General features: G+C 31.2%; 1 protein-coding gene across 4 annotated transcripts in view; it reads left to right on the top strand.

Moving 5' to 3' along the window:
- Nucleotides 1-18,926, top strand: part of LOC106080485 (papilin) — a 183,532-nt gene that overhangs the window by 132,987 nt on the left and 31,619 nt on the right. Inside the window, exon 1 of one of the 4 annotated variants that reach the window (XM_013241862.2) lies at nucleotides 11,003-11,426. The exons of 2 other annotated variants lie outside the window; for them this stretch is intronic. The gene's annotated coding sequence lies outside the window, so the exon portion shown is untranslated. Of the gene's footprint in view, nucleotides 1-11,002; nucleotides 11,529-18,926 lie in introns of those variants that run through there. One more of the 4 variants, XM_059364653.1, reaches the window with a different exon arrangement.

Here is an 18,926-nt window from a genome sequence, read left to right as displayed (position 1 = left end):
TGAAATTTACATGGCACTGTTATTAACGTGTGTTGACTTTTAAATTTATTGATATGGGATTTATGGCCTGGCCAACAATTAAACCGGAAATTTTTACAATAAAAATATTAGAAGCCAAAGAAAACCGACAAAAAGACAAAACAAGAATAAATGAATGTAACAAGAAGGCAAATAGAAAATTATTATTGAAATAAAGAAAAAAAAGCGTACAAGACAAACGGCGGCGCAAGCATTCTTATTAAAATGTCATTTTTTTCAGCTTTGATCTTTGTGGAGCTGGGAAGTGAGGAACGCAATTTATTGAACTGTGGTGGCCAGGCTAGCAGGAGAAATGTATGGCCCATAAATAGGAATCAAAATGGGAATGTAAATATGAAATTGGAGTTAAAGTGATGCTTTTGTGGGCAATGATGGCTGTCCGCTGGGATAGCTGGTTAAGCATGGCTGCTGGACTGCCTGCTTGGATGGATGGTTATGCCCTATCTATAAGATGGCTGCGATGATGGAATGACTTAATGACTTAGTTCTTGCAACGGAAAGCATCTGTTTTTTATGAAATAGCAACTAATTGCAAACAGAATTCCTGAAATGAAAGTGCCATATATGATGCATCAGTTAGGCTTTTTTTTCTTCTTAAGATTTGCCAGGAAAATAGGGAATGATGGACATGCAGCAATGTATGACTGGCTAGTGGTCGATGTGTTGAGGTTGGGTGGTGTTTTTGGCGGCTGCCAACAAACAGGAAGAGTGGTTACTTAAGTAACTAACACACAGCCCTCTAAGGCCTTGCAGCTGAAGAGACTTTTGTGACCACTCACCACCATCAACGTTATTGTTACTTTTATCAACTCTATTGTTGTTGTTGTTGTATTAAATTCGATGTGATTTAGTGGCCCATATTTCTGGGCGGACTGTGGCATATCGAATGTTCAGTGAGTGAATAACCACAAATATAGTTGCATCAACACCTTCATTTACCATTTACCAAGCGATCAATCGAGTTTCGATTGATCTGTCGCCCTATAGAGAGGGATAGACAGACAGACGGACGGACGTTGGACTCCTTAACATACATTCCCACTTGGTTTGATGGGGTCGAACTCTTCCCGCCACATTTGTACAGATGACAGACAACCACACCGCTCATTTAGTGGGCTAAGATGACTTCAAGTGGTGATGCTTGAAAGACAGCTGCTAAGTTTGTTATTGGTGTTGCTACTATCATCGTCGTTTTTTTTGATGCTTAAAACCTCAAAAGCAACAAACAATTGGCGAAAATCGGTATTTTTTCTAAAGAGATCCCATAACAAAATAGTAAAAAAAATATCATTGAGGTTTATATTTCAAGTTAATGTATTGTATAGAGTGTTTAACACAGGGTGGGATTAAATGATCCATTGATATACAAAGAATACGAAACCAAATTAATACAAAATGCGGACTATTGTGTGCTCCTCAAATCAATAAAAATAAAATTTTGTATGCGCAACAAATTTCTAAAAAAATTACAACTAAGAAAAATGTAATAAGAATTCTGTGAAAATTTCTTTAGTAAAACGTTTGTAGTAAAAATGTCTTCATTAAATTTCCCTGTAAAAATTTCTTTAGTAAATTTTTACTGTAAAAATTTCTTTAGTAAATTTTTACTGTAAAAATTTCTTTAGTAAATTTTTACTGTAAAAATTTCTTTAGTAAATTTTTACTGTAAAAATTTCTTTAGTAAATTTTTACTGTAAAAATTTCTTTAGTAAATTTTTACTGTAAAAATTTCTTTAGTAAATTTTTACTGTAAAAATTTCTTTAGTAAATTTTTACTGTAAAAATTTCTTTAGTAAATTTTTACTGTAAAAATTTCTTTAGTAAATTTTTACTGTAAAAATTTCTTTAGTAAATTTTTACTGTAAAAATTTCTTTAGTAAATTTTTACTGTAAAAATTTCTTTAGTAAATTTTTACTGTAAAAATTTCTTTAGTAAATTTTTACTGTAAAAATTTCTTTAGTAAATTTTTACTGTAAAAATTTCTTTAGTAAATTTTTACTGTAAAAATTTCTTTAGTAAATTTTTACTGTAAAAATTTCTTTAGTAAATTTTTACTGTAAAAATTTCTTTAGTAAATTTTTACTGTAAAAATTTCTTTAGTAAATTTTTACTGTAAAAATTTCTTTAGTAAATTTTTACTGTAAAAATTTCTTTAGTAAATTTTTACTGTAAAAATTTCTTTAGTAAATTTTTACTGTAAAAATTTCTTTAGTAAATTTTTACTGTAAAAATTTCTTTAGTAAATTTTTACTGTAAAAATTTCTTTAGTAAATTTTTACTGTAAAAATTTCTTTAGTAAATTTTTACTGTAAAAATTTCTTTAGTAAATTTTTACTGTAAAAATTTCTTTAGTAAATTTTTACTGTAAAAATTTCTTTAGTAAATTTTTACTGTAAAAATTTCTTTAGTAAATTTTTACTGTAAAAATTTCTTTAGTAAATTTTTACTGTAAAAATTTCTTTAGTAAATTTTTACTGTAAAAATTTCTTTAGTAAATTTTTACTGTAAAAATTTCTTTAGTAAATTTTTACTGTAAAAATTTCTTTAGTAAATTTTTACTGTAAAAATTTCTTTAGTAAATTTTTACTGTAAAAATTTCTTTAGTAAATTTTTACTGTAAAAATTTCTTTAGTAAATTTTTACTGTAAAAATTTCTTTAGTAAATTTTTACTGTAAAAATTTCTTTAGTAAATTTTTACTGTAAAAATTTCTTTAGTAAATTTTTACTGTAAAAATTTCTTTAGTAAATTTTTACTGTAAAAATTTCTTTAGTAAATTTTTACTGTAAAAATTTCTTTAGTAAATTTTTACTGTAAAAATTTCTTTAGTAAATTTTTACTGTAAAAATTTCTTTAGTAAATTTTTACTGTAAAAATTTCTTTAGTAAATTTTTACTGTAAAAATTTCTTCAGTAAATTTTTACTCTAAAAATTTCTTTAGTAAATTTTTACTGTAAAAATTTCGTTAGTGTATTTTTACTGTAAAAATTTCTTTAGTAAATTTTTACTGTAAAAATTTCTTTAGTAAATTTTTACTGTAATAATTTCTTTAGTAAATTTTTACTGTAAAAATTTCTTTAGTAAATTTTTACTGTAAAAATTTCTTTAGTAAATTTTTACTGTAAAAATTTCTTTAGTAAATTTTTACTGTAAAAATTTCTTTAGTAAATTTTTACTGTAAAAATTTCTTTAGTAAATTTTTACTGTAAAAATTTCTTTAGTAAATTTTTACTGTAAAAATTTCTTTAGTAAATTTTTACTGTAAAAATTTCTTTAGTAAATTTTTACTGTAAAAATTTCTTTAGTAAATTTTTACTGTAAAAATTTCTTTAGTAAATTTTTACTGTAAAAATTTCTTTAGTAAATTTTTACTGTAAAAATTTCTTTAGTAAATTTTTACTGTAAAAATTTCTTTAGTAAATTTTTACTGTAAAAATTTCTTTAGTAAATTTTTACTGTAAAAATTTCTTTAGTAAATTTTTACTGTAAAAATTTCTTTAGTAAATTTTTACTGTAAAAATTTCTTTAGTAAATTTTTACTGTAAAAATTTCTTTAGTAAATTTTTACTGTAAAAATTTCTTTAGTAAATTTTTACTGTAAAAATTTCTTTAGTAAATTTTTACTGTAAAAATTTCTTTAGTAAATTTTTACTGTAAAAATTTCTTTAGTAAATTTTTACTGTAAAAATTTCTTTAGTAAATTTTTACTGTAAAAATTTCTTTAGTAAATTTTTACTGTAAAAATTTCTTTAGTAAATTTTTACTGTAAAAATTTCTTTAGTAAATTTTTACTGTAAAAATTTCTTTAGTAAATTTTTACTGTAAAAATTTCTTTAGTAAATTTTTACTGTAAAAATTTCTTTAGTAAATTTTTACTGTAAAAATTTCTTTAGTAAATTTTTACTGTAAAAATTTCTTTAGTAAATTTTTACTGTAAAAATTTCTTTAGTAAATTTTTACTGTAAAAATTTCTTTAGTAAATTTTTACTGTAAAAATTTCTTTAGTAAATTTTTACTGTAAAAATTTCTTTAGTAAATTTTTACTGTAAAAATTTCTTTAGTAAATTTTTACTGTAAAAATTTCTTTAGTAAATTTTTACTGTAAAAATTTCTTTAGTAAATTTTTACTGTAAAAATTTCTTTAGTAAATTTTTACTGTAAAAATTTCTTTAGTAAATTTTTACTGTAAAAATTTCTTTAGTAAATTTTTACTGTAAAAATTTCTTTAGTAAATTTTTACTGTATAAATTTCTTTAGTAAATTTTTTACTGTAAAAATATCTTTAGTAAATTTTTCTGTAAAATTTTTTTTAGTAAATTTTTCTGTAAAATTTTTTTTTGTAAATTTTTACTAAAAATCTTTTTTAGTAAATTTTTACTAAAAATCTTTTTTAGTAAATTTTTACTAAAAATCTTTTTTAGTAAATTTTTACTAAACATTTTTTATAGTAATTTGTTTTTTAGTAACAAATTTATTTTATTTATTATTATAATTTTTTTTATTATGTTTTTTTTTTATTTATTATTATTTTTACTTAAAGTTTTTTAGTATATTTGTACTAAAATTTTTTAGTAAATTTTTACTAAAATTTTTTTAGTAAATTTTCACTAAAATTTTTTTAGTAAATTTTTACTTAAAATTTCTTCTAAATCAATTCCATTGAAATTTTCATTTAATTCTAATTAAATTATTAACCCACCATGACGATGGCTACAAAAGTAATCAAATATTAAAATTTAAGATTTTGATGTTGTCGTATTGAAACTTGATTTCAATTTTGAAAACAAAATTGAGTTATTCCAATAAGAAGGCCCTTTAATCACATAATCTAGAACCTGCTAATCTTCAATAGATTTCATTGGGTCTGATTGATAATTATATGGCATTTGTGGTTTGGATCATTTATTCTAGGCAAAAAAATCAAATTATATTCGTATGAAAGTTAAACACAATAATTTTTAATACACACTAATCCCTTTAAAACGTTGTGATGTTATTTCAGTGCTCTTTTTCCAATTTATTACTTTTTTTTTTAATTCATTTCGAAGGAGAAAAAAAAAATACTGAAACCATCGCAACAAACTGCCTTACATGCTTTATCGACTTCCTTGACATTGATAACTTTATTAAGCCCTCAACTGTAGGCACTCGCAAAGATAGTTTCCAGACTGTCTGTGCCGCATAAGCACTTTTTGTTTTTGCTGTAGTTTCTGGCAGGCAAACAGACAGACAGACTTAAACTCGAATTTGACAAACTTTTCAGATGTGGTATTGTCATTCTTCTTCTTGTTGTCGCCATTCGATACCTTCGAAAATTTATCAACCTCATGTCTTTTGTATGTCTTTATTACCACTGTGGTGGCAGTATTCAATTTTCCACTCCATTTTTTCTGTTTGTTAAGTCTGGAGTAACACCACCACCATCTATCTCCTTGAGTTGAGGGTGTTTTTTTTCGGAGGCGACATAATGTGTTGTCATTATTTGGTGTTGACTTGTCCATTATTTGGTTTTTATTTTGCACTTTAGGAGCCCCACTTTGGCTCCAACATCATCATCTACAGCATCATGGCCATTGACATGTGTGGTGATAATGCTGAAGGTGTCAGCGTCGGAAGCTTTTTATGTTGCGAAAACAATGGACTTTTGTATAATGAAATTTATGTAAGCTGTTGGTCAGAATTGAAATTTTTGGTGAAATTTAAGAAAAACGGTAGTTTAAATTGAGATTTGGGAAATTCATAAGATGGCAGGCAAATGTTAAAAATGTTAATGAGTTTAAATAACTAACTGAGCAATAAATTTTGTCATTGAAAAATTCCTTAAAGTTTGAATTATATATTCAGTTCTTTGATCCAACCGAAAACTTTTACTCCTAACTCATATTTTTTTTTAATTTTTTATGACAATCTCATCTTGGGATTTTCTGCAGTAACCGCCAACCCTGTCATCAATTCAAGATCACTCTAAACGATAGTGTGTTACTACTATTAATGGGACAAATTAAATTATTCGAATCAATTTATATGACAAATAATTTGATTGGAACATTTTTCAATTCAGTAGTCTGTCGATGTCAATAAATTCTCAATTCAACCCCCTTCCGTCAGACAAATGGTTCGATGGTGGCTGGTTGCTGGCCATTCCAACTGTTCGTTCTAGGTTCCGGTAATGGAAAACATCTGAAATCATTTAAACATGGTGATGATATTGAAGAATATGCTACTGTGCACCACAGCACACCACAGATCTCGAATCTAATGAATGGATATCGATTCAAACGAGTTCGTGAAAACATCTTTATTTGATGGGTAATAAACTAAAGTGCGTCGAATAGACTTGAGGCTCTCTCATCTCGATGGCCTATGGCAAGTAAACAAAATAAGCAGAGCAGTTAGCAAAATAAAAAAGATGCTAGAATATCAGAAGCGTTGTAGAAATAAAAAGTTGAAAGGCAAGAAAATGAGGTTTGTAGAATAGCACCACCACGAGAGATTCCTACTGGACCCTTCTACTCGTGTGGATAATACAATGCAAGGGCTAAATCAAGTCATTACGTGAACATTTAACCACTCAATAACTTTTTTTATCTTAGTTTGTAGCTTACAACTTTATATAAAGTTATAGTAGTTTGGGACAGTAGGAACGTCGTACTAATTTTATATTATCCAGAATCTAAGTGAAAATTTCCAAAAACAATACCACTTAATAATGCTAAACTTATAATAAATAGTGCGTGACTCTAAAATTTTGTTTACACAATGCCGGTAAAAATTTTAAAGATAATTTTTTCCTCACAAATCTTTCCCTCACATTTTAATTATTTTTAAATTGTCCCTTTTTGCATACCTCTAGCTACGCCCTTATCGAAGTTCCAAGTATTTTTGATCATTGAACCTTCTATACTTTGAATTTTATTTGAGGGGCATAAAGTATGGATAGCATCTGAGTATAAACACAGCCAAGTGCTATTTGCTACTGTAGTAAGTGAAGTCTCTCGATAGCTGTTGTAAACTAACAAACGATACTTATTCGATCGAATTACGTCAAATATGTCAATAAATAATCATAAACGCTTGGGCGAGAATTCAAGTTGAGAAAATCAAATTTTTTGGTCACTATTTAATGGCAAAGGCTAATTTACGCATAGTGAAATGAATGGGCGATTGCACGAATAGCGGTTGTTATAAATAGGTGCTAAATAATTGTAGGCCCCAAAAAGAGTGTTCGCATTTTCATAGTAGTTGCTTTCCTAAACAAAAGTGTGTCTGACATCACATTGTTATCTTGCTATAAGTCAGCCCTAGCGCTTATTATTTACTAACATTTCATAATTTAAATAAATGTATCTCTCTTTTATATTGACCAACTGACTGTTTCTTAGCTTCTCTAGCAATGCCTTTGACGGCAATGTCCACACATGTGCTATCCAAGTTGTTGGGATGCTTGCCGACTGCATTATTACTAAGTAGAGGGGTACATAATGAGACACAGTGTTTCTAAATTGTCTCAATAGTTTTATATTAAAATTTTTACAAATATTTTTAACCAAATAGGTTATTTATAGCAAATGTCCCTAGAAATCAGCTATTTGTTGCTAATTCCCCCTATTTTCTACTGACAGTAAATGTTGCTGTAATTTGCTATTTTAGGTATATGCCCTCAAAATGTGCTAAGTTCAGCAAATGTCCTCAAAATGTGTTATTTATAGCAATGTCCTCAAAAAGTGTAATTTTTTCCAAATGTCCTCAAAATATTCCCGAAATGTTTGATTTATACCAAATATCCACAACATATGCTTTGTAAAGGAAATGTCCTAAAAATTAGCTATATATTTATAGCTAATGTCCTCGAAATATACTATTTAAGGAAAATTTCCCCAAAATATGCTATTTGAGGAAAATGTTCCCAAAACATTCTACTGCTACTAAATTTCCCATAACATTCCATTAAGGAATAGGGAATAGATTTCTCATCTGAATGAGTGCAGTCCGATTAATGGTTAAGTTCAATGATAAGGTGCCTCCTTTTTACTGCCGAGTCCGAACGGCGTGCCGCAAAGCGACACCATTTGGTATAGAAGTTTTAACATGGCAGGATACCTCAAAAATTAAGTCAGAGTTAGAAAGGGGAAACCCACGTTGGCTGTTTGAGGGAAATGTCGCTATTTGAAGTCAATGTCATTAAAATATATAGCAAATGGCCCCGAAGTATGTTATGTGTGGTAAATTTCCCAAAAATGTGATATGTGTACAAATTTAACAAAATGTCCCCAAAAATCTGCTCCTCATAGTAAATGCCCACAAAATACACTTCCTATTGCAAATGTTCCCAAAATGTGGTATTTATAACAAATCGTCTCAAAATGCGCTTGTTATGGCAAATGACCTCGGAACGTACTATTTATTTAAAATTTCTCAAAAGTATGCTATTTATAGCATATGTTTTCAAAATTTGCTACTTTTAGCAAATGTTCCCAAAATATGCTATTCATGGCAAAATTCTCCAAACTCCCCTTGTTATAGCAAATGTTCTCATAATGGGTTGTTTATAGCAAATGTCCCCAAAAATGATATTTGAAAACCAATATCCTTAAAATATACTATTTATAGCAAATGACCACAAAATATGCTATTTGTGGTAAATTTCCACAAAATGTAATGTTTGTACAAAATGCGAAATTTAAGCAAAATGTCTCTAAGATCTTCCATATATTGCAAATGTCTTAAAAATTTTAAGGACATTTGCTATAAGTGGCAAATGTCCCCACAAATAGTATATTCCCTAAATTAGATTAGCTTAAAATGGGCTACTTATACCAAAATGGGCTGGTTAAAGCAAATCTTTCCAAAAGGGGCCAATTATACCAAAATGTTCTATACAATCGAAATGTCCCCAATATATGCTTGTTGGGACAAATTTCTCCAAAATTTTATATATATACCAAAATGTTCACATAATGGGCCTTAGATTGCAAATGTTCGCAAAATCTGCTGTTTATAGCAAATGCGCGAGAAACATGATTTTTGTGGCCAATTATAGTAAATGCCCCCAAAAATATGCTATTTATATAAAATTTCCTTAAAATATGCTGATAATAGCAAATGTCGTCAAAATATGTTATTTATAGCAAATGTGTTACTTGTAGCAAATATCCCTTAAATGTACTATTTGTGGGAAATTCCCAAAATTATGCTATTTATTGCAAATGTTCCCAAAATTTGCAATCTTTAGCAAGTTTCCTACAAATTTACTATCTACAGCAAATGTGGTCAAAAAATTATATTTTTGGTGGAAATTTCCCCAATATGTGTTTTTTGTAGCAAATGTCCTCAAAATATGATATTTATGGCGCAAAACCCCAAAATGTGCATTTTATTTAAAATTTCCTCAAAAGGGCTATTCATAAAAAATGTTCCAAAATATGCTATCTTTATCAAATTTCCTACAAAATTGATATCGATAGAAAATGTCCTTAAAAATGGGCTAGTAATAATAAATGTTCCCAAAATGTGCCATTTATAGCAAAAAAGTGATTTGTGGCAAATTTCCCCAAAATGGACTTTTTATGACATATGTTTCCGAAATCTGCTATTTATTTCAAAATTTCTCTAAAATGGGCTATTTATAGCAAATTTCCCTAACATGCGCCACCTTTAGCAAATTTCCTTAAAATTAACTTTAAATAGCAAATGTCTTTAAAGTAGGTTACTTAAAGTAAATATGCCCAAAACATATTTTTTTTAGCGACAAATTTCTCCAAAATTGGCTATTTATATCAGTTGTCTCCAAAATGCGCTATTTATAGCAAATGTCCCCAAAATATATGCTTTTTTTGTGACAAATTTCTCCAAAATGAGCAATTTATATCCTCTTATGTCCTCTTCTATTTATAGCAAATGTTCTCCTCTAAATGTCGAAAATTTTACCCCAAAATTATGGTGTATATGGCAAATGCCCCCAAAGTACGTTATACACAGTAAATGTCCCCAAAATATTCTCTTTATGGCAAATGTCCTCTAAATGTTCTAAACTAGCGAAATTCTTCAAAATTTGATATTTATAATAAATTTCCCCAAAATGTGGTATTTATAGTAAATGTCTCCAACATGTGCTATCTCTAGTAAAATTCCTTAAAATTTACTATCTATAGCAAATGTCATCAAAATAGGATACTTATAGCAAATGTGCCCAAAATATATGCTTTTGTGATAAAATTCTCCAAAATTGGCTATTTATATCAGAAGTCCCCAAAATGTGCTAATTATAGCAAATATCCTCTTCTATTTATAGCAAATTTCCTCCACTAAATTTCGAAAATGTCAACCAAAAATATGTTAATCATGGCAAATGTCTTTAAAATGCGGTATTTACAGCAAATGTCCCCAAAATATTCTATTTATGGCAAATGTCCATAAATGTTAAATGTAATATATAATAAATGTTCTATATATAGCGAATTTCCTAAAAATGTAACAAATGTCCCCAAAATGTGCTACTTTTGATAAATATCCCCAAAATGTGGAATTTATAGTAAATGTCCCCAAAATATTCACGTTTTTACTACTAAACCTACCTTATTTTAGCGGAAAATTAAACAAAATTATTGTTCAAAAGCCTAACACATTTTGGCAAGATTCCCTTAAAAAACACCAAGGAGTTAGGTGTAGTGAGAATTTCTTAGTAAGTGGTATTTTAAATTAAAATTTCTTAAAATTTAGACATATTTAATAACAACCATGAACACTGTTCATCTATTTGCCTTTTGTGCTAAAGCGTTGCGGCCAGCGTTTGTTTGTAAGCTTTTTACCTCAGAGCAACCATACTTAACTCGCTCGGCCATATGCATATCCACCAGCCAGCCATCCATCCATCCATATTTCTCACTTTACAGCACACGCACTCAATATAAGGTTTACACACATGCGCACACTTCTACTAAGCAGGCAGGCAGGCAGTCAGTACGTCAGTTCATCCGTACGGGCCAGCATTGAATAGTTTCTGAGGTTTTGCGCCAGCCGACCCCAGCCAGAAGTAGCAGCAACAGCGAAGAGCGCGAAGTTGTAGCGAAATATTCTAAATTTTTAAAAATCAATATTGATCGAAAGTTGTCAGCCACAAGACGTGTTGTGGTTTTCGGTTTATCGACAAAAACAAAGAAAAATTACAAAAAATCGACAAAACACAACAAAAGACAAAAAAGCCCTTTCAAGAAAATAAAAACATACTTTGAAAATCAAAAAGGAAAAAAAAATTAAAGCAACTGGTGTTGAGTGTCGGAAGTAAAATAAAGAAAGGGAAATTCAAGAAAAGTGACCGCTTAAATAGACTGTGACCAAATTGTGTCACTCGGTTGGGAGTTTGTGTGGATGTGTGTTTTTTAACCAAGGTTCGGTTGTTACTTTTTCAAATTAAAAAATGAAATAAAAGCGGTGGTTATTGATTTATTTGGAAAAAAGCAAAAAAAATATTTTTTTTAATAAACATTTGAGTAAGTACTCATCCACTGATATGTTTTCTTGCCTTGACCACCTGCGTTTGAGGAAAACCTATATTTTATTTTTTCCATACTTTTCTTCAACATAATTTAAAATTTAAATTGATTTATGTCGTTTTTTTGCATACATACGAATTTATTTGCGGAACTACTTCGAGTGTAGAAAATGCATTTGTGTTCTTAATCTTATCGTATGGAGGGGCCTCATAATTGAATTTTGTTTTTTTTTTGTTTTTTTTTTTTTTTTTTTGCTATTATTTCCATGAGTGCTCATTTACTTATAGTTTGTGCCTTTTGTATTGGTTTGTAGTTCGGTGACATATCGTTGGCATTCCTTTGATATCGTTTTGTTTGACTTGACAACGCAATGACAAATTAGTCAACCCAAATAGCGGCAACAATTCAGCTCAGTGACCCCCTATTCCACTTAACCAACATCGAATTCTTCAAATAACTATTAATTGACAATTATGCGTAAAAAGAAAGATATTTGACATTGTTGGCAGTATGGAATTTCGTGATATATATGTGAAATTCCTACAAAGTGTTAGGGTTAATTTTGGGGGAGACAGTGATTTCTAAACATACAGGGAATTAAAAAGCCATTCGAAATTGCAATAAACTCAAGTAGGGTTCATCTCATAAACATATTTCGAAATCCCCATTATACCCTCTATGAAAAGGGAGTCAGTTAGTGGATAATCACGTGCCGGAATCTAGGAACAAACAAAGAGGAACAAATTGGACTTTATGGTTTAGAAAGCCAACAATTTAAGTTACCCGCACCTAGTGACATATTTCTTGCATTTCTACAGAAGGTGGCATACTACCTGGCGGCAGTAATATTCGACAGCGTGTCTAGGAATTGCTTATACTCCTAAAGGCTGGAGGCAGGAGGCATGAGTGGTGTTTATATGCAAGCCCGGCAAGGCAAGCTATACGACACTAAAGCCCTAACGTCCTTTCTACTCAAAACCATGATAAAGAGAAGGACATCGGGAGAATCGCTAATCGCGATACAAGCAGGATATGTCTATTGCCATACACGAGGTTGTGCATAAAATAGAAGAATCTTTCGGTGTTAAGATGAGGAGCGATACGCTCATCTTATCCTTAGAACAGTACCGGGTTAACCGGATCCTTAGAGTTTGGATAGACCACATGCTAACGAATAGGTGGATAAATTATGGGACTCAAGACATAAGTATAAGTGTCAAAGTGGCACAAGGCACTCCACAGGGTGTGTATTTCATTGACGCTCTTATGGGTGACCACCCTAATTAGTCCCTTACGGATCCTGATTGAGGTGGGTTTTTAACCTTTCTGCTACGCAGACCACTTTATAATACAGACCACTTACAATACTTCAGATATGCACAAAGGACGACAGGGTTTTTGAGATGGCATACGACGGAGCTAAACTTAGGGTTATGAATGTAAAGCCATAGAAGACAAAGATATGCAAGTATATAAAGAATATATATTCCCCTATAAAGAATATCGGACTAAAATTGCGCCCTCTATTGGCTCAAGAAGTCAAGATCCCAGATCGGTTTATATGGCATCTATTGTATATCAGGTTATGAACCGATTTGAGCCTTATTTGGAATAGTTGTTGAAAATCATAATAAAGTACGTCATGCAAAATTTCAGCCAAGTCGGATAGGAATTGCTCCCTCTAGAAGCTCAAGAAGTCAAGACCCCATATAGGTTTATATGATAGCTATATCAACATATGGACCGATTTAAACCATACTTGGCATAGTTGTGATACCCAAACACCACATCCAAAATTTCAGTCAAATCGGACTGAAATTGCGCCCTCTATTGGCTCAAGAAGTCAAGATCCCAGATTGGTTTATATGGCAGCTATATCAAAACATGAAGGCCACCGTAGCGCAGAGGTTAACATGTCCGCCTATGACGTTGAATGCCTGGGTTCGAATCATGGCGAAATCATCAGAAAAAATTTTCAACGGTGGTTTTCCCCTCCTAATGCAGGTAACATTTGTGAGGTACTATGCCATGTAAAACTTCTCTCCAAAGAGGTGTCGCACTGCGGCACGCCGTTCGGACTCGGCTATAAAAAGGAGCCCCCTTATCATTGGGCTTAAACTTGAATCGGACTGCACTCATTGATATGTGAGAAGTTTGCCCCTGTTCCTTAGTGGAATGTTCATGGGCAAAATTTGCAATATCAAAACATGAACCGAAATGGCCCATTTACAATCTCAACCGACCTACACCCATAATAAGTGTTTGTGCGAAATTTCAAGCGGCTAGCTTTATTCCTTCGAAAGTTAGCATGCTTTCGACAGACAAACGGACGGACAGACGGACGGACATGGCTAAATCGACATAATATGTCACGACGATCATGAATATATATACTTTATGGGGTCGGAGACGAATATTTCGAGGAGTTACAAACAGAATGACGAAATTGTTTTACCTCATCCTATGGTGGAGGGTATAAAAATTTAGAAAATACAGCTAATTATGCACAATTTGTTATTAAACTAAGTTATGAAGAAACATAATATTAAAATTTTATTATGCCTATTAAAATTTGAAATGAATGATATTACAGTCCATATATAGACTAGACGGTAATTTGTACAATCAATGTTGGCACCTGATATTGCCTTTCATAGAATAGATACATATCTATTCTAGCCAAATGTTTATGACAACATTAAAAACAATTACGACATTATAGACAATTTGTTTTAAGTCAAAATCAATCAATCACAATGGCTTTTTGCATAAAAAAACACCATCCAATGTCTTTTTATCAAAAGCCCATTTTAACACAAAATCCATTTATAATTGCTATACAAATATCATATTATTTTCCAAAAAAAAAACACCACCACAAAATCAAACCCATCAAAAATAAAACGACAACAACAACATGGTTACTGCAAACAATCCGTGTAATTAAAGCCTATCAATGAAGTTCACACTTTGGTTTTACAACCATACGTACAACTAACTCTAGGCTTTTGTTGATGGCTCATAGGCAAAACAAGTCCAAAAATGGTAACAACGTTTTTGGCAGTTAAGCTTAGCTTAATAAAAGCAAAATTTATGGCTAAAAAATATTAAAAAAAAACAACAAATTGTGGGGTGGTTTTGTAAGGCTGGCAGCCAATCAAGTCAGCTGCCTTTCAGAATCCGCAACGGCCGCAAGAAGGTGATAATTGAAATAATTAAAATTAATGGAAAAGGCAAAGTGTTGCAATCAAAACAAAAAAATATAGAACACCCCATCATAAAATAGATAACATGGATATGGTCAATTGATTTTGTTTTTGCCAAGTGTATGTATTATTCGATGACAACTAATGGACATGTTTTACTTGATTTGCATTTATCTCAGAGATTTGTTATGTTTCTTTCTTTCTTCATATCTCCATTTGCACTTTTATGTATCACCTTTTATAAATATTAGCGCTTATCTGATAAAGGGGAAATATTTAATTATATATCCATTGCTGATAATAAACAATTACAGAACACTACAACAAAAATACACGAAGACTTTGCTAACAGAAGTATTTTTAATAAATCGAAGAAATATTTTGAAATTATTTAGAAAAATTTAAAATTTAAAAAATTTCATATATAAATATTATTAAACGACCAAGGGTTGCCCAAAGGCAAATTGCCATCAATCAGAAGTTATTTTTCCAGAAATGTGCAGAATATATATGAACATTAATTTTCCAAAAAGAAAAGTCACGAAAATGAGGAATTAATTTTCAATAAAAGAATAACAGCAAATTGTTGTTGGTATTTAAAGCATCCATTATTCGTGTGGAAGCAAAGCCATATGTGCTAGTATTAGTAGAGAGAGTGTGAGAGGTGATAGGTATGTGCGAGAGAAAGATTATACAAAAAGAGATCACTAATATGGTGTGCGTGTGTGGTGGTGTGATGTGTGTGGCTCTACTTGGTTTTCTTTGGCATGAAGGTTTGTAAGTAGCCTAGGCTGCGGCTATGGACAATGAAGTGTGCATTTTAATATGTTGGCAACGGTTAAATACAACTTTGGCAACGCATATATTATATATTATTATTATATTAACATTGAAGTGAACATTAACTAATTGTGTGGCCATATTAATGAATGAAATAGTTGGCGGTGATTTAAAAGAAGTAAGGGAAAATGGTGCAGTATTTTTGATTACGTAACCTGACGGGTCCCATATGTTTTAAGATAAAAATACCAATTTATTTTTTGTGTTTCTATGTTCGTATAGATTTATGTAGATTTACTTGCAATATTCAGATAGTTTAGTATGATCCTGAGAAGATATTAATACAATATCAGAATAGGGATCTCAAGTTATGACCAAAAGTCGACTTTTAGACTTTGTTTTGCCAAAAGTTGATATTTTGACTTTATCAAAAAGTCGTCTTTTCAACATTTGCAAAAGGCTGACCTTTTGCAAAAAAAGTGAAACATTTCCTAAATTACATTCTTCTTTTTCCTACAAGTTTTTATCAACTTTTGACATTAAGATATTATAATTTCTTTAATTCTTTTCACTTTTTTACACAAAAAGTCGACTAATCGATAAGACGAACGTCGACTTTGGGATCTCTATATCAGAAGTGGGTTGTGTAAGAGATTGCCCTGCCACTGAACAACGTCAAAGCGACTTGTAGCGCGATCATGGGGTCTCGTATGGAAGGCAGAGCGAATAAGACGTGAAAATACAACATTAAGAGTTTGAGGTCATCCTTTTTCCTAACACCACCTATCTTGACAATGAGGGTTTTGCCAGAAGAGTACACCCAAAAAAACTTTATACCAAACGTGCTCATTTCAATGACATACGGTACTGATAGTAAAGCAATAACTTATGGTACAATAACAATACCGGATGGTATGGATGAACCATAAAATGATTAGTACCATTTGGTACTAACCTTATTAACGAACTAGTTTTCGGTTTAATACCAATCTGTTAGTACAGTTGTACTTCTATCAGTGTATGAACCTTACTTTGAAATATGGATTCAACTTTCCGATAGTTTTATGCCAAAAGGCCCCAATGAACATGTAGCCTTACTATGACAATATGGGGATCACATTCAAGTTATTACAGAATAGAGTAGAAATTTGACATCCAAATTTTGACCCAAGAATCTGAAGGGCCTTCAAACCTGCTCGAAAAGACATGTTGCCCGTTTAACGAAATCTGTATCTGACCATATGGTACTCCAATGAAGGCAGTGGCGTAAAAAGTTATACCATCCACATGTAAAAGCTCTAAACAGTAAATAGGGTTAGCAACTGAAATGGCTACATAAAGTCAAGCTTCTAAATGCTCGCCTCTCATTCAGTTCTTACCAAACGGACATTTAACCCTATGATAACAATATGGGGCTTAAATTATAGAACTGGGGTACGAATTCTTCGAATAATGAATGAAAAAAAAGCTAGTAAAAAGGCGTTAAGTTCGGCCGGGCCGAACTTTGGATACCCACTACCTCGAGTTTATATTTAAAGTACATTTCGTCATAATGCGGTGAAAAATGCATAACTTATGCCCCCATAGCTGCTTTATCGAAATATGGTCCGATTTGGACTTAATTCGACACGGATATTGAGATGTCTAATAAGTACAAGTCATTGTTCAATTTTGTGGAACAAAATATTGCTCTTTTTGGTAGCCATATCTTAATATAGACTGATCTGAACCATATACGACACGGATGTTGTTAAGCATAACACAAGTCACTGTGTCAAATTTCAGCGAAATCGGATTATAAATGCGCCTTTTATGGGGCCAAGGCTTTAAATCGAGAGATTGATCTATATGGCAAATTCATCCAAATCCAAACCGATCTGGGCCAAATTGCAGAAGTTGTTGAGAGCCTAACACAACTCACTGTCCTAAATTTCGGTGACATTGGACAATAAATGCGCCTTTTATGGGCCCAAAACCTTAAGTCGAGAGATCGGTCTATATGACAGCTATATCCAAATCTGGACCGATCTGCTCCAAAGGGTCTAAAACAACTCACTGTCCTAAATTTCAGCAAAATCGGATAATAAATATGGCTTTTATGGGCCTTAGACCAGAAATCGGCGGATCGGTCTATATGGGGGCTATATCAAGATATAGTCCGATATAGCCCATTATGGACAAAAAATAATCTGTGCAAAGTTTTAGCTCAATATTTCTATTTTTAAAGACTGTAGAGTGATTTCAACAGACAGACGGAAGGACATGGCGAGATCGTCTTAGATTTTTCCGCTGATCAAGAATATATATACTTTATAGGGTCGGAAATTGATATTTCGATGTGTTTCAAACGGAATGACAAAGTGAATATACCCCCATCCTTCGGTGGTGGGTATAAAAATGGGCTAAGTGCATGTGCGGCGGTACAATTTTAACTTATATACCCTCCACCATGGATCGCATTTGTCGAGTTCTTTACGCTGTATCTCTTTTTAGGCAAACAAAGAATAATGGATAAAATTTGCTATGCTATTGGAGTTATATCCAGTTGCAGCCCGATTCGGACCATAAATGAATTGAAGACCATTGTGTAATATTTCAGTTAAGCTCAAGAGCAAAATGGGGAGATCGGATTATATGGGAGCTGCATCAGGCTATAGATCGATTCAGACCATTATAAACTCGTGAATGTTTTGAAAACAGCCGCTTGAAATTTTACACAAATACTTTTTTTTACTGTAGGTCGGTTGGGATTGTAAATGGGCCAAATCGGTCCATGTTTTGATATAACTGCCATCTTGGGTCTTGACTTCTTGAGCCTCTAGAGGGCGCAATTCTCATCCGATTTGGGAGAAATTTTTGTACAATGGCTTCTCTCATGACCTTTAATATACATGTTTAATATGGTCTGAATCAATCAATACCTTGATATAGCTCCCATATAAACCTATCTCCCGATTTTGCTTATTGAGCCCCTACAAGGCGCAATTATTATTCGAATGATCTGAAATATTACACAATGACTTCTAAAATGTTCAGCATTCATTTATGATCCGAATCGGACTATAACTCAATATAGCTCCAATAGCATAACAGTTCTTATTCAATATTCTTTGTTTGCCTAAAAAGAGATACCGCTCATAGAACTAGACAAATGCGATCCATGGTGGAGGGTATATAAGATTCGGCCCGGCCGAACTTAGCATGCTCTTACTTGTTGTATTTAATTCTCTGTTTCTAATCGAGACACTGCAACTACGGCGATTTCTCTTTGTGTGGTATATTTGTATTTTAATATTCAATCTTTCTTAGTTTTTTGCCGTTAGTTATTAGGAAATCATATCAATTTATTGAAATATTTATGATCACTTCATGCAATCCATAAGTGATAATATGACGCCAACTATAAAAA

The sequence above is a fragment of the Stomoxys calcitrans genome, chromosome 3, assembly GCF_963082655.1.
Source record: "Stomoxys calcitrans chromosome 3, idStoCalc2.1, whole genome shotgun sequence".
NCBI lineage: Eukaryota > Metazoa > Arthropoda > Insecta > Diptera > Muscidae > Stomoxys > Stomoxys calcitrans.
The sequence above is the reverse complement of the archived record's forward strand: the minus strand, read 5'-3'. Positions and strand labels throughout refer to the sequence as shown.